This window comes from Arvicanthis niloticus, chromosome 22, assembly GCF_011762505.2.
Source record: "Arvicanthis niloticus isolate mArvNil1 chromosome 22, mArvNil1.pat.X, whole genome shotgun sequence".
Lineage (NCBI taxonomy): Eukaryota > Metazoa > Chordata > Mammalia > Rodentia > Muridae > Arvicanthis > Arvicanthis niloticus.
This window is the reverse complement of record NC_133429.1, coordinates 46,816,473-46,832,263: the sequence shown is the minus strand read 5'-3', so window position 1 is coordinate 46,832,263 and position 15,791 is coordinate 46,816,473. Positions and strand designations below refer to the sequence as shown.

The window sequence follows — 15,791 nt, the reverse complement described above, 5'->3', positions numbered from 1 at the left end:
ATTCTTCTCTTACGGACCTTTGAAGTCTTGGAAACCAGTGTCATTAATTCCAAGCTAAGATAGGAAGAGAAAAAGGAAAAACTTTACAAAACAAGCAAGCAAACAAACAGACAAAAATAACCCCAAACAAACAAAGAAGTAAAGGTTTCACCAGCATGATGCAAGTGCACAGCCTAGCAAAGCAAATTCCACCAGGCCGTGCTCAGGCTTGACACACCGTCCTCTGAGCCTCCACGGAAATGTGGGCCTCAGCCCTGCTGGACTCTGCACCTCAGCTCCGCGCCCCTCAGCCTCTGGATCTCAAGCCCCGTGCTTCCATCCTTAGACTCGGCTCTGCCTCTTCATCCCTGCCTGTGATTCTTCTCTTTCTGGACAAGCAGCCGCAGTTCTGCCTCAGACTTCTTTACTAGCTTTCTGTTGTTTTGCCACTTTGGTTTTGTTGCTTTTCAAGGCAGGCTGTTTCTGATGCCGAAAGAATTTCAGACATCTTTCACCCATTTATGCAATTCAAGGGATGTCAAATCCTCAGACAAGAGGGTCTTCTATGTGTTTTTCTTATATACTTTTCTGTCTGGTCTAGGATTTTAAATTTATACATTTCCTTGTGTGTTTTTCTTCTCATCTGTTTTATTCTTCGAGAATTTTAGATACTATATTTGTTGACTTTTAAAATTTTTGAGGTTGCAATATAATTCCATCATTTTCTTTTTATTTTATTCCCATTCAGCCTTTTCACATTTGTCTCATTGCTCTCTTTCAAATTCATGGCTATTTTTATTAAGTGATGCTGTATAATATTATATATAACATATTAATTATTATACATAATGTATTATATTATTATATAAATAAAATAGAATAAGATAGTCTATAATTAGTATATAATTATACATAATAATATATTATATTAACATTATATATAATATATTATAAATAAATATAATATGTTATCTATTGTAGTTAATATTATAAATGGATTATATAGTATATAATATTCATGCAACAACAGAAATATTATTAAAGTGATAATAATTGTATAATATATTAATATTGAAATGTTGTGTATATATGTTCCTTAATACATAAATATAACCTCTCAGTGTGAATCGTGTTACTTGTATGTGTAAGTTTTCAGAGCTGACCATTTGGTATTGGATAACTAACTGCTGTGCTCTTCCCTGAGGAAGACTATGTCTCCCGCTCTCAGCATTCCTTAGCTGCCTGTAGTTCTTCCTCTTGGGTTGAGGCCTCGTGAGCTTTCTGTCTGCGCACATCAGCTTCTCTGTCAGGGTCCTCATTCAGTTCATGGTTAGGAAGTCGTGTTGGTGAGACTTTACGGAGGTAGCTTCTGACAATGCTTGGAGACACAATCTCATGGTAAAGTCTTTCTCACTTCTGTTCCCCAGTCATCCCTGAGCCTCAGTGCAGGGGCTGTGTTGATGTATCCGTTGGAACTGGTCTCCACAGCTCTGCATTTTAGTTGGTTATCATTTTCTGTAATGGTCTCCTTTTGTTCCTTGATGAGTATTGAGGACTACTCTGTAAGCAAGGACAAGTATTGCTAGTCTAGTTAGGGATTATGAGATTAGTAACATGGCCATTGTAACTTCTGTAATATCCATGACTTCACTAGCTCCAGGCACTTTGCTGGGTTACCAGTACGAGATATGAATTCCCTCTTATTGATGAGGTCTTTAGTCTAATTAGAGAGCTACTGCTTACTTCAAAGGCATGGGTGCCAGGTCTACACCTACACTGAAAGTTATTATGTACTTGTGGTTCCTGAGTGTCCTTGCTGGATAGGACTGTACATTGCTTCACCTTCTTTGGAAGCTCGTATGCTACCTTTTGGTCCCGTAAAAGCTAGTCCCAAGGAAGAGAGCCTCTGGTCAGTTCCAGCTCAGAAACCTCTGGGCTCTGCATCTAAACTGCATGGTGTCTGTTCAACATTAAGGATTTTTTTTTTTTTTTTGCATTTTTAGGGGACAGCCAGGGAGAACAGCAATCCCTTAATATTGTAAGAATCTCTTGGACTCCCTGAGTAGCAACTCAAGAGAGGCCTTCCCATGTCTTGTGTTTTGACTATAAGCATAGACAACCACTCCCAGTGGATTTGAGAAAGAAACTTTAGGTCTTCTAACTTACAAGGCTAGTGCTTTACCACTGAGCTATCCTTCCCACTCTAATTGTGTTTGATTTTATTAACACATTAGTTATACACATTAATGAATCTCAGTGTATTTACCCATCCTATATTCTAGTCCATACACCTCCATACCTTAACTAATCACCCACAATCACTATTCTGCTCTCAGATTCACGGTTTTAGCTCCCAAGCAATTGAGAATGCAAAGAGAATGCTCTCCTGAACACTTCAGTTAGTTTAATGTAAAATCAGCATTTCCTCGTTCTCTGTGGCCTAATGCAACAGTACTGTAAGTGTGCCGTAAGAAACTCTGCTATGCAGGTGTGTCTTTAACTCGCTGACTTCATTTCTGTTGGCTGCATACTCTCAAGTGGTTCATAGTTTTACTTTTGGGAGGCCCTTCAGTACTGTTCCCCAGTGTGGAGGGGTTGTTCTGTTTAACACTGCCAGTTGATTCACCTCTGCTCTTCGTTATGCAGTGAGTTTAGTTGTTACATTATAGCTACTCTAAGTCGGTGAGAGGGTGGCTCGGTAGGTAGGTTTGGCTGCACTCTGCTGCTAAGAGATCCACTCTCTGCTGCTGACACAGTGGCTTAGCCATTTAATTCCCATATACTTCACTCTATCAGTCGTCTGTGGACCTGCTTCATCCCTTTGTCAAAACACATATGAGGTATCTCTGTTCTTTCATATTGTATGAAATACATCTCTCCACTACAAGTGTGCACATCTGGAGGGAAATGAGCACTTTTAGAATATTCACAGTTGTGAGTCCTAGGATTTTTCCTTTTGTTTAAGTTCGGTTTTGAAGCTTGAGAGAGATCACATGTACTAGGCCATGTACCTGTTTGGAACTGTGGAAACCCAGGCTTCCGTTTGTTTTACGTGCACAGCCCTGCCTGTGTTCGCTTGCCTGTAGTTTGTTATTGTTTGTGTTGTAACTGTCCTGTGCGTTTTAGTTGTCCTCTGTGAGCACAGACTCATTCTCTTCATTCAGGCGGGCCTGAGGGTGTGGACAACAAGGGCATGTGTGCACCAGCTTTGCATCATGAGGAGCCTTTCCAATCTTCCATCTTGCACAGAGCACTTTGCCCCTTTCCGCTACTTGGACATGTGCCTCGAGGACAGTCTCCAGGCTCCAGCACTTGCTGGTCCCATAACATCGTTTGCATTCTGTGCCTGGGCAGTAGGAAAGTCCACTAGTACCTCAACTGGTTTTCTCGGTTCGGCTTTAATTTTGCTTACAGCAGAGGAGTTACCTCCAAATGTAAATGTCTAGGCTTCCCTGATACAGTGGCTGATTGTGACTAAATCTAGATAGACCAAACCTGCAGCGGTCATCACTACAGTTTTCTTTGTATCTATTGGCTATAACTGATTTGAATCCTAAGAGTGTGCAAAATGACAGTTTTATATAAATGCCAAAGAACAGTATTTGTATTTTTACCCGCACAATGGAAGACTGTACATCTCTACCAAGATAATTCTGCTTGCAAACTTTTTGACAGCCTGAGAAATATAGTTCTTTGGATACATTCAGTTATTTGAACCAAAGCTTTGATGAAGCCGCGGAGCCCTATATCATAAAAACATGAAAGACTTGATTCTGACTTAAGATGCTTTGCACAACTTCCTATCTATCGCCTTCATCAGCAAACACAGAAGGCTCTTTGAAAATCCAGGATGTGGAGGAGGTAAAGAGACCAGCCAGAGTGGCTTTGCTGGCTACCAAATTGTGTCCCCACATACAATGAAGCCAATGTGTTGGCCTGAATTTTTGGCATTTTGCTTCTGAGTGTAGAAGGAGATTTGTCAGAACTGGTGGGTTGGCACTGGCAAACCTGTATTGGAAAAATTAATGTCGAGCTGTTCTTTCTGACAATAATTGGCACAAAGATTTAATCATTTTTTGAGCCTAGTTCAAAGGCACACTACAACACTGGTCATCAGTTTATACAAAATAAATAGCGGGTCTGAGAATTCCTTAATGCTAAGGACAGTTCAGCACTAGCTCAGTAAGGTGGTGCAGGGTCACTTATACACTGTACATCACTGACATATACCACTCAAAGTAAGAAAGACTCCTTTTGATGTGTGACTGTACAGGTTTCAGTTCATGGTATCTTTGTACCATTACTCTTGGCTTCAGTTGAAGTGGAAAATTATGGCAGGAAACATTGTGGAAAAAATTCTTTTTCCAGAAAGGAGAAAGTGGGGGTGGGGGGTGGAGCAGGTAGAGGAAGAGGCAGAGGGAGAGAGAGAAAGGAAATGGCTGGCTTCCAGGATCCCTTAAGATGTTGTCAGTAACTTACTGTTCTATCACGCCCTGGCTCCCACAGTTCCACCGTTTTCCCATAGTCTCTACCTGGAAACTAAACTTTCCACACATGAAGCGTTTGGTTTGGGGGAATCTCAAGGTCTGAACCATAATACTAGTAAATAGAATTTCCTTCACTTTAATCCCTAGTATACTTAGTTTCTGATAGCAGATAATTTGCATCAACATTTAATTCATTTTTTCCTCCTTAGTAGATTCTAAAGCCATAGATACACTGAATACTTTTCTTATAAATGCTACAAGAAAACAAGCAAAGATAATGATAAGTCACTTGATAGAATATTAGATAGCTTTTTAAAACAAATGAAGCTTTCTGAACTTTGTGTGTTAGTCTCTCCAAATGACTTTAACCTCGACTGACTTTGTGGTAGTATTTACTGGACACTACTGTTGAATAACTTCAAGAGGAAGCTCGATGCATGCATGAATAATATCGCCTCTCGTACAAGAACCTTGGGAGATATTCCTTTAGGATTTTTCCTTTAATCTCTTCATCTTAGTAAATCATGTTCAGCATTTAAGATTCATCCAAAATGCACTCGTGATCCTCTGGGTTTGGATAGTTTTACTTCTCTACAGATGTTGTTATAGAAGACCTGCTTGACTCAACCAGAGTTTGATAAAATCATGCCCTTGTGGAAATTGTTTTAGTGCTTGAAACTCTCATCCTATGTACTGTGGTAATTTTTCGTCTATGCACTGAAGTACTTACAGAACTAAGAAAGAAGGCACTAAGGCAGTGGTTTTTCAACCTGTGGGTCATGACCCCTTTGGGGATCAACTGAGCCTTTAACATGGGGTTGTATATTAGATACCTTCCATCTCAGATATTTGCACACAAGGATTCATAACAGTAACAAAATTACAGTTATAAAGTAGCAACACAAATAGTTTTATGGTTGGGGGTCACCATACTATGAGGAACTGTATTAAAGGGTCACAGCATTAGGAAGGGTGAGAATCACAGCAATAAAGCTATTTTCTCCCCCTGATGGTTCAGTCACCTCCAGCTGAGACATGTTCTTATAGAGACCTATAATATGTTTTAACTTTGTTGTTCTCTCCCAAGCAACTGTACACATAATAAAGAGATGAATTCCATGGCCATATGCTTAGTACTACCAACACACCTCCTTCCAGGTCGGACTGATTTTATAAGTCTTGTAAATGAAATCATAGAATGGAGGGTTCCTTTGTGTGGCAGAACTTTACTGATAGAACTACCCAAGGTGACCAGTCATTCACATCCCCGTGTAGGAGGAGCTTGGATTATATATGAACTAGTGTTGACCTGTGTGTGACGCAGTCTGATAGTGAGATTAGCAGATCTTCAGAACTCTGGTGACACTCAGTGTCCGGGCACCAAAATTATCTCTGCTGCCGACAGGTCTGCTTAGGTGGAGGTAAAGCCACAGGCTCTGTTATCAGTCACTGCAGCGAGAGATATTGTGTGCAAAGGCCAGAAAAAGGGGGAGAGTGGCAGAAATAAAGATAGGGAGCTGTGATCCTGTTACTAAAATGTCAGAACAATAATACAGTCAGTTCGAATCCAGACTGAAACTCAGCAGCCCACAGAGCGGTCGTATCTGACAGCTATTGCTATGGCTTAGAGACAACCTAAAGCAAACTTGCTTGTGACAGGATAGAAAAGAACTCAAGCACACTACAGGCCTGGAAAGGTCTAGAAATAGCAAGTTATAATTTTCTCAGAAAGTGGGAATGCTTGCTCATACCTTAACATGGATCAGCAAGGTGGGTTATGGGTCAGATCTTTCATTTTCTGGTAGGTGAGCTGAGAGTCCTTTGCAGGTGGTAGTGACAAGGATCAGAAGAGATCTTTGGGACCTGGTAAGTGAAAGCAGGCTCAACTTTGCAAATGCTTCCCGAAGATCTACTCGATTCTAATCAACTATTGACTCATTCATTGGTGACACTATTATGAACTGAATATTCATGTTCTCCAAATCTGTGTTGACATCTATAGTGCCATAAATGATGGTACTTGGAGATGCAGCTTTTTGAAGGAGATTACATCATGAAGACTGGTCTTGTGACAATAATGCTCTCATTAAGGACTCTAGAAGTTGTGACCCTATTAGTCCTTTCTAGGGGCATGGAAGACAGATGAGCCCACAGGGAGACAGCTCTTACCAGAACACTTCCACACTGACAACCTGACCTGAGTTTCCAGGTTCTGGATCTGAGAGAGAATCAGTTTGCATTGTTGAAGCAACACAGTCTGTGGAGGTATGTCACCACAGCTCCAGTAAGCTATTGAAAGAAATCACATGACCAAGCAGCAGAGTAAACAGGACAGCAAAGGAAACTATTTAAAGAGGCAGAGGTAAGAAAGGAGAATAGGTAGCCTGTTTTCCAATCAGCCATGATTGCATAACCATCTGAATAATCAGGATACTCCACGCAGTGGCATTTGAATAGGAGTCATAAGTGAATGAAGTATACTTTATCTGACACAAACTAATTAGTGAAAGTTAGCCTTATACTAACTTCTAAGTTAGTTAGTTATAAGGTTTTCATCTTATACAAAGTATATAACCCGGGTCAGAAGCTGTAAGGTTTTTATTATACACAAAGGATATATCCAGGGTCAGAAGTTCTAAGGTTTTCACTGGCTTTTTCTAACTCTCCCACTTATTAAGTGAGTATCAAGGCTACTATATATTATACTAACTTTGCATCCTGAATCATCTCCTCATCTCCTACTGTATACATACATAAAATCAAATTACAATGCAGGGTAAATATTCATTAAATCCTTCTTGCCATATGCTGTACAAAACCTAAGATTTCTTCATTGCCGATTGACCTTTGGACAAATTGTCAAGAAATCTATGAAGGCACTGGCGTGTGTATACCCAAGGGTCTCTTGGGTAAGTGATGACTTGCGACCTTCTTGTTCCTGAAATCATGAAGCTGCAAACCTCCAGCTAACAGCAGAGACCCTGTGCAGATGGATGTTCTCAGTGACTAATGGCTGACAGTTTGCTTCTGATTTATTATGCTTCTGGGTTAAAAACAATTTGCTTCGTTTTAAAAAGCGTTTTACTATGCTCTTTTGCTAATTGAATAAAAAACTTAAATCTCTTTTCTATTGAGGACATGTGTAGTTTGAGTAAACTAATGTCTTTAAATTAGATTTCCTTTTAGAGAAAAAAGAATAGTTTAAGTTTTTTTCTAGTCTATTGGCATAATTTTCTTTCTTTTCCTTTTTAAAACAATGTTGAGCAACTCTTAACTTTTTTTATTATATTAAAAGTGAAATATCATTCACATAAAGACTATTTAGTAGTTATCAGAGATTTGTTGTTATTTATCCAAGTCCAGTAATGTACTTTAAGACAATTATACACAATTAGGCACAACCTTATTAACTGTAATTTCTGTAAAGTAAACACACAAGAAATCACTCCTTTCTTTCTCCTTGGAAAATATGACATGTTAAAGTTAATTTATTATTGTGCACTTCCCTTCCTATCCCCTCTTTCCTCTTCCTTTTCATGTGCCTCTCCATTCTTTTCCCTCCCCTCCCCTCTCCTCCCCTTCCCTCCTTTCCTCTACCCTTCCCGTTCCTAATTGTGTATAATTGTCTTAAAGTACATTACTCCGCTACCCTCCCCTCCCCTCCCCTCCCCTCCCCTTCCCTTCCCTTCCCTTCTCTTCCTTCCCTTCCCTCCCCTTCCCTTTTTTCCCCTTTCTTTCCCATCTGTTCCCTTGATCTTTCTTGGTGAGAGCAGGTCATATGTAGCCAACACTGGCCTTGAACTCACTATGTACTCAAGGATGATCCTGAACTTCTGACTTGCATGCCTCTACTCCCAAGTACTGGGATTCCTGGGGTGCACTCTCATGTCCAGTCTGCTTAGCATACAAGCACATCAAACCAAGGGCTTTGTTCATGCTAGAAAAGTACTGTATATAGTCATATATTTATTAATATGCCTAGTATTTTTCTCATAGCAGAAGTATTTAATAAAGAATTGTGATTTTTTTTTTAATCTTTTGAATTTCCAATGGAATCTTAGATGAGTTTAAGAAACTCCATTTTTATTTTTCATGGGCTACAGTATGCTTTCTAATAAAAGCATACACTTAGAACGTGTGTGGAATTGGATAGGTCCACAGATTATTAACCTACATGCCAGGGCTCTGCTGGAAATAATAAGACCAAATGCTTGAAATATTTGGGGGCACATAACATAGATTTTGGGGTATGATCTTTAAGTCTTGATTTAAAGGCTCATTATGAAAGCTAGTGGTATTTTTAAAACTTGTTACTGACTGGATCTCATTCTAAGTGAAACATGTCCTCTCCTACTAACCTTCTGTTAATGAAAGATTTCACCAATCCCCAACTTTCAAGTGTCTGTCATTTGCTTAGCTCCTCTGTTTCCTACTGTACTTTAGTGTCCATTTCTCAAGGACAGGTATGCTTCAAGTTCCTCAATGGCTCTCAGATCTGCCCTCTGTCTGCCTTTTCCCCAAGGCGACTGATGTACTTGTATTTCCTAGAACACCACAGTAGAGGATGGCCACTGCTCTACCAGCAAGCAGCCACTTAGGCCATAACTGCCGAGGAGTCCAGGCAGCTTGTTGTCATAGCCTCTGTCTCCAGCATCTTTCCCTTATCCTGGGGATTATTGTCTAAGATATAGGCTATGCCATTTTTTCCCCTCACTGTTAAAATAAAAGAGAATAGAACTTCCCAGGCTCCATGATAAATGGGTTATGTCCATTCACTTTCATTTCTCTCCGACCCCATAACTCCATATATCTTGACATAATGCTTTCTGTTTCTTTCAGGACCCAGGCTACAGGTATTTATGCTGTTCCTCACTAGTGTAACACATACTGGTAGTAAACCATGTTTACCTAACTCTGCTCCCAACTCAGTAAAACTGTGCTGGCTTTATTTTTTTTATGCGATCACAACATACCCGAGTCTGGGTGACTTATAAAGAACAGTGAATGTTGGTAAAGAACATACTTATAAAGAACAGTAGATGTTGGTAATCATTAGGTCAAGGTATTGGTATTTAATGATATCATAGGAAGGCCAAGGGCCTGGGGCTGGTTATCTTTCTTTCTTTCTTTCTTTTTTTTTGTTTGTTTGTTTGTTTTTTTGTGATAGGGTTTCTCTGTGTAGCCCTGGCTGTCCTGGAACTCACTCTGTAGACCAGGCTGGCCTTGAACTCAGAAATCCACCTGCCTCTGCCTCCCAAGTGCTGGGATTAAAGGCGTGTGCCACCACTGCCCAGCTCTGGTTATCTTTCTGTCTTTCTCATATTAGAAAGTCCTGATTCCATCTCCAGTGACCACTGGATTCTAAATTCCAAGATTTCAAGCTCTGAATTTAGGGGCATGAATTTAGACTTTCTTAGAGAGATGGTATATGCCAGGAATCCTGAGGATGACAGGATGACATATAGTGTGGTTTTATTAACCCTTTGTAGTAATGTTTGTCATTACTACTTCCTACCAACGTGGTATCATAAAGCTTGTGCACATTTCCCAACCTCTCCAGTATTCTAGCAACTGTTTAAATGCTACTTTACTTGAGTTTTTAAATTCAACAAAATACGATTAAGACAGTTGTCATTTATTAGTTGTGTGCAGTACATACTTCTGACAGCGTCTAAATCATTGGGATATACACACCTGTATGAGATGGCCCAGTCTGCGAGCAGAGACTGTCGTGCTCTCAGTGAATATGTGGACTTAGCACGCCCGCTGCTGTTTTCATTTCACCCTCAGAAATGTCTTCATGGGATTGATTTACCGCATTCAGCCAAACTGCCTCAGTTTTATGGGAGAGTTTCCTTCTAAATAGCCTGAAAATATATTTCTCTATTTTGATCTTGATTAATGAAAACTACTCCCTTGTATATCAGACCCTCTGAGGATCCTGTAAGATAGCTTTTTTACGGAGACTAAATTGTGATTTGGGAGTGGAACAAAGTTCTAAGTACCCTTTTCAAGAAGAAAGACTTAGCCTCGGGAGCACGTGGCCTTAACTGCCAAAGGTGGGCTCTGTCTGCTTGGGTAATGGGATTCCTCTCGATCATTCCTTAAAAACACTTTTCTTGTTAAAAGCAGTTGTTTTGAATCTTGGGGAAATTGTTCAAATATTATACATCTGTTTTTGAGTAGCAATAGCATTGCTCAGATGGAGGAAGAAATTTATATTTCACACTAAGGAAGCCTGCAGAAGAAGACTTTCCCTGTGATAGATTGAAACTCAGGGAACTCAAAGGAATCTTGGGAACACTTCCTCTCAGCCTATCATTTTACAGATGAGGAAATCAAGACCCAGTGTGACTGCCACTGCTTCACTGGTGACACACGTTATTAGCACCTACCCTAATGTGGGCATTAAACGCTCGCTCACATTGTGTTCCAATTTTGCAAATCACTTCAAATTACTGCCTGTTAGAGTCTGGCCTGTCACTTGACTGTTTCTCTTTCTGGTACTTACAGTTGCTTTCCAGTGAGGCTGGTTCCACATCTGCTAGCGTACCCTCTTCAGAGCATCTTAAGTCAAGTGATTCTAGATGGGGCAAATTTCCATTCTGTACAGCTTACTTTTGGTGTTTGTTTGATTAAAAAAAAAAAAAAAAAAAAAAAAAAAAGCCACACAAGAGCGACTTAGGGAAGGGAGGGTGCATTTTGGCTCCTGCCTGAGAGTATAGCCTGTCAGTTCCTGGAAGGTCTGGCAGCAGGAATGTGTCAGGTGCCTGGTCACACTGTGTATACTGTCAGGGGACAAAAGACAAATGCTGGTGTTCTGCTCCATTTCTCCTTTTATTTCCTTATAATCATCCCTAGACCCAGCCAGTGTGATGGTGACAACTGTACGCAATCTTCAGCCCTCAGTTCTGTCTTTTGGAGACACCTTCACAAACACACCCGGAAGTGTGTCTCCACACAGTGATTCTAAGTCCGGCCAAGAAGACAATGAAGATTATCAACACACATAGTTCTATTAAATACACATAGTTCCAAGAATGCTAGTTCTGTTTGACGAGGAGCACTCTGCAAACATTTAGTTCGATAACATTTCAGTTTCTGACATCACAAGGGGTGACACACAGGGTGGGGGTCTCCACTCTCTCCTCACTCCAACAGTTTTTTGTAAACAAACAAAAAAATGGTTAGGTGTTCTCACAACATAATTCTATTTACCAAATAATAGATGGGTCAAAGACATTGGTTCAACTATTCGGCAATGTGTAGGCATACCGAAATTTCAATTTGCCCACTAAAAGTAATAAAATTTAGCTTATTAATATAGTAAGTTGAATAATAAGATGTCCATAAGCTAATGGAAAATTTAAAGGATGCCAAGACCAGGCTTATGTGTTGATGTTTCCACGGCCTGGTTATCTTGCTTTTGCTTTAACTTAGCTTTGATACCAGGTTAAAGAGGAACAGACATGAAATGACCATAGTTTCCTGTATCTGTAAGTTCAAGTTCTGTAGTTCTAATTACCTATAGGTATGCTCCAAACATTCTTGTTTTTAAAAAGGAGGAACATTCTTGCACGCCATTTTGACTAAGACGATGAGACTTCAGTCTTTTACTTCCATACCAAGTGGGTTTTATTTATTTATTTATTTATTTATTTATTTATTTATTTATTTATTAAGAAAAAACTCTGCAGTCGGGTCCTTTATTTCCCTTTTGCACACTAGGCCATGAGTTTGTATGGAATGGGCTCAAGCAGCTCCGGCTTTTTCCCCTTAGTCTTCACAAAGTGTGCTTCTCTGGGTGGTGCGGGCTGGCGCTTCAGCCGAACCCATGTGCCTTTCTCTTTGGCTTCCTTTATCTCCTGATCGTTCTCCTTCCCCGGCTTCAGGAAGCTGTCTCTGCTCTTCCAGTGCTTGATGCGCTCGGTCCGCACATTGATCCTCTTGGCCAGAATCTTGCCCTTAATTTGCTTGTTTTCAATGATGCCCACGGCATGCTGGGTGACTATAGACTCTTCTGGTTTTGCCGTGCTAACTCTTACGGAGCATTCCTTTTTTAACAGTACCATTCCCTTGATGTTTACAATATCACCCTTCTTGTAGATTCGCATGTACGTGGCCAGAGGAACAACTCCATGTTTCCTAAAAGGCCTAGAGAACATTTACCGGATGCCTCTCCTCTTTCTGTTTGTGTTCGTCATTTTGTCGAGTTAACTGGAAGATGGCTGCCGAGGCTGAAAACCCAAGGGATGATTTAAGGTTTTTAAATCTTCCTTTTGTCCAGCACCGGGCAGTATCAGTATCCACTGAGTAAACTACCATCCTGTTGGTCACTCAAGGAGCTGTATGGACCATATTCTCTGTTCTCTCAGAGCTTCAGTTTTGTGTTCAATAGTTCTTGTATATGTATGAGTAGCCTCAAACTCTAAAAGTTGTAAGGCTGGCCATTCTGATATTACAAAGAAAAGCTGTAAATAGATTTGTTCAAGAGAAACATGTAAGTTTCTAGCAAAATAATGCAAACCCAAACCCAAAACTGAACCATAACCCAAAGCTGGAGATAGAATTTACTTGGTGGCTTGCCTCCCAGGATGCAGGAAATCCTAGGTTTGGCTTACCCACCAAAAAGTAAACAAACATGCTAACAAACAAACAAACAAACACAAAGGGCATGGTGGTGATGCATAGCTGTAATTCTAACACTCAGGTGGCAGAAGAAGGAAAATCAGAAGTACAGGGTCACCTTCAGCTACAGAGAGTGTTGGGAGCCAGTAGCCTGAACCCACTTCAAAAAAAAGCAAATGAAAGTGTCCATGTGATAGACGTCCCTTTGTAGACAGCAGTCACTCAAAGAATGTTCCTCTGGGTTCCTACGAGATCTCCTAGTAAAGAACACATAGGAACTACAAGCAGTAATACAGAATTGAGTCTTTTCCAAGGTGTGTTTGCTGAGGGGCTTGGGAGATTCTGCCCAGCGATAAAGTTGGAGGTACTGTGATTGTGTCTGTTAGAGCTTGTCAGCTTCCCTTCTACATCTGCTGTCAGACTAGCTGAATACGTTGAGGTTGAGGTGCTCTAGCTTCTCAATGTAACTGATTACTCCAGCTAATTATAACTGGAGCTGCCAGCATCTCATCTCCTGACCTCACTCCTGGAGACTCAGATACCTTTTCAGGATGCCACAGGAGAAAGGGTTTACCAGATATTTGCAACTTTGTAAAATAAGTTGCCATTTCCCTAACCTTCTCTGAAAGCTCCTCCTTGGTTGCTGCCCATCCCCCGCCCCAGCTGATCCCACAAATCGGGCTTTGTTTTCTGTACCCAGTCTCAGATTGTTCTATAAAGCGACCTGATGCCTCTGTGCTCACAGAAGCAGCAACATGCATTTGCTTCTTTTCCTTGCCTCCTGGAGGTTGTCTGTCAGCGTTGCCTCAGATTACACTTCAGGCTTGGCTGACTTTCAGGAATGATTATCTTTTCAGGAATCCAGGCTAATGAAGTCTGATGTCATTTTGGAAGGTTTGGTGAAGTCAGATATGCCAACACATTTTTAATCTTACTTTCTTGGTTGGGACCTATATCACATTGACTTATATTCTATGGCTGAAGGAAGTCACATGGCCACACTTGAAGTTTGTAGGTGAGAACTGGACTCCGCCTACAGGGAATATGGCTGGGATGGGTGCAGGAGTGCGAATCCTTACAGGAACATACAGTCTTGATTGGAGTGATCTCGGAATGCATAAACAATGCTCACATTGTGGGATTTGACTTACATTTTTTCTTGTTCTTGTCTTTTTTTTTTTTTTTTTTGACTATGATAATGTAAAACTAGATCACATCCAGTGGGAAGTGGATTTCCAATGCTTATCTGTTTCTAGACTTGTGATGTGAGTGCTGAGTGGTGCTGACAAGTCGAGTCTCCCAGCTCCTGGTTACAAACCCTGTCATCAGAATGAGCAATCTACTCTACCAGATGTGTCCTGTTAAGCGATGATGCTCCATGGGTAGTGCATAGGTCTCTGAGTTGAAGTCTCACTGTACACTGAAGAACATCTGCAGTAAGAAAGGGCAACAGACCGTTAGGCTCCCACAAGTCCCACAGTCACATCCTTCAACGGGTCTCTATAAAGGCCTGACAAATATTACAGGTCCCTAAATACTCAGAAAAAGGACTCTAAGTTTCATTTCTTCTGCCTGTTTTGGAAATCATAAAATGGTCGTTTCTTTAAGCCAGTGGAGGAGCTGAGAGCCTGACATCCCAGGAAAGTAACAGTCACACCATGGAACAGACAAATTACAGCCAGAGGGAGACAGTAGAGCCAAGATGCAGACAGCAGAGGAATCACAGCTTCTAATTCTTTAATAGTCTCATTCTAAAGGGAGATATATCCTGCCGGAACATATTGAGGCTTAGAACAAAATATTTAAGTCCTTAACTGTACTTCGATGTGTACAGAATGGGGGCTGTAGCTCCCAAATAATAGTGAAAAAACTTGCTGATAATGTGACAGGTAACATTAAATATTATTTATACAGTCAGATGCCTGTCGTCTAATGCTATCTACCTCTCCTTGTTTGTGCTTGTCTTTGCTAGGTATAATCTTAGAATCTTTATAATTATTCAAGAATTTTAATTCACCTAGGCATAACTAAACAGAAAAGTGATAAAGACCAACACAGAGGTGTTTCTCATTTAGATACAAGTTTATCTTTATTTTACTTTATGATCATGTTTGGCTAATTAAAACCATTTTCAAGAAGATTTTTCAAAATCAAAAGAAAGTAATTAAGTCTCTACAGGATTAGTACCATCCTGTCCCACTGAGGGCAGACAAGGCAGCCATATGTGCTAGGTGACTCGGACTAGCCCATTTATGCTCCTTGATTGGTGGCTCAATCTCTGGGAACTCCCAGGAGTCCAGGTTAGTCTTCTTATGGGGTTGCTATCTCCATCAGCTCCTTTGATCCTTCCCTAGGGGTCCCTGACCTCAGTCCAATGGTATAGCTGTAAGTATATGCATCTGTCTCAATTGGCTGCTGGTAGAGCCTTTCAGAGGACAGACATGCTAGTCTCCTATCTGCAAGCACAACATAGCATCAGTAATAGTGTCAGGGTTTGGTACTTGTCTGTGAGATGGATCCCAAGTTGAGCTGGTCACTTGTAGCCCATTTCTTCAGTCTCTGCTCCATTTTTGTCCCTGAACTTCTTTTAGATAGGAAAATTTTGGGTCAAAAGCTTTGTAGGTGGGTGGGTGTTCCCATCCCTCCACTGGTGTTCTGTCTGACTACTGGAGGTGGGCTCGTCAGGTTCCATCTCCA

The 15,791-nt window shown here is 40.7% G+C and overlaps 1 protein-coding gene and 1 pseudogene across 6 annotated transcripts in view; one reads left to right on the top strand and one right to left on the bottom strand.

The window, feature by feature from the left end:
- The window catches only part of Slc16a7 (solute carrier family 16 member 7), a 163,550-nt gene that overhangs the window by 61,299 nt on the left and 86,460 nt on the right, over positions 1–15,791 (top strand). The window lies entirely within an intron of this gene.
- Positions 12,179–14,228, bottom strand: LOC143435733 (large ribosomal subunit protein eL21 pseudogene; annotated as a pseudogene).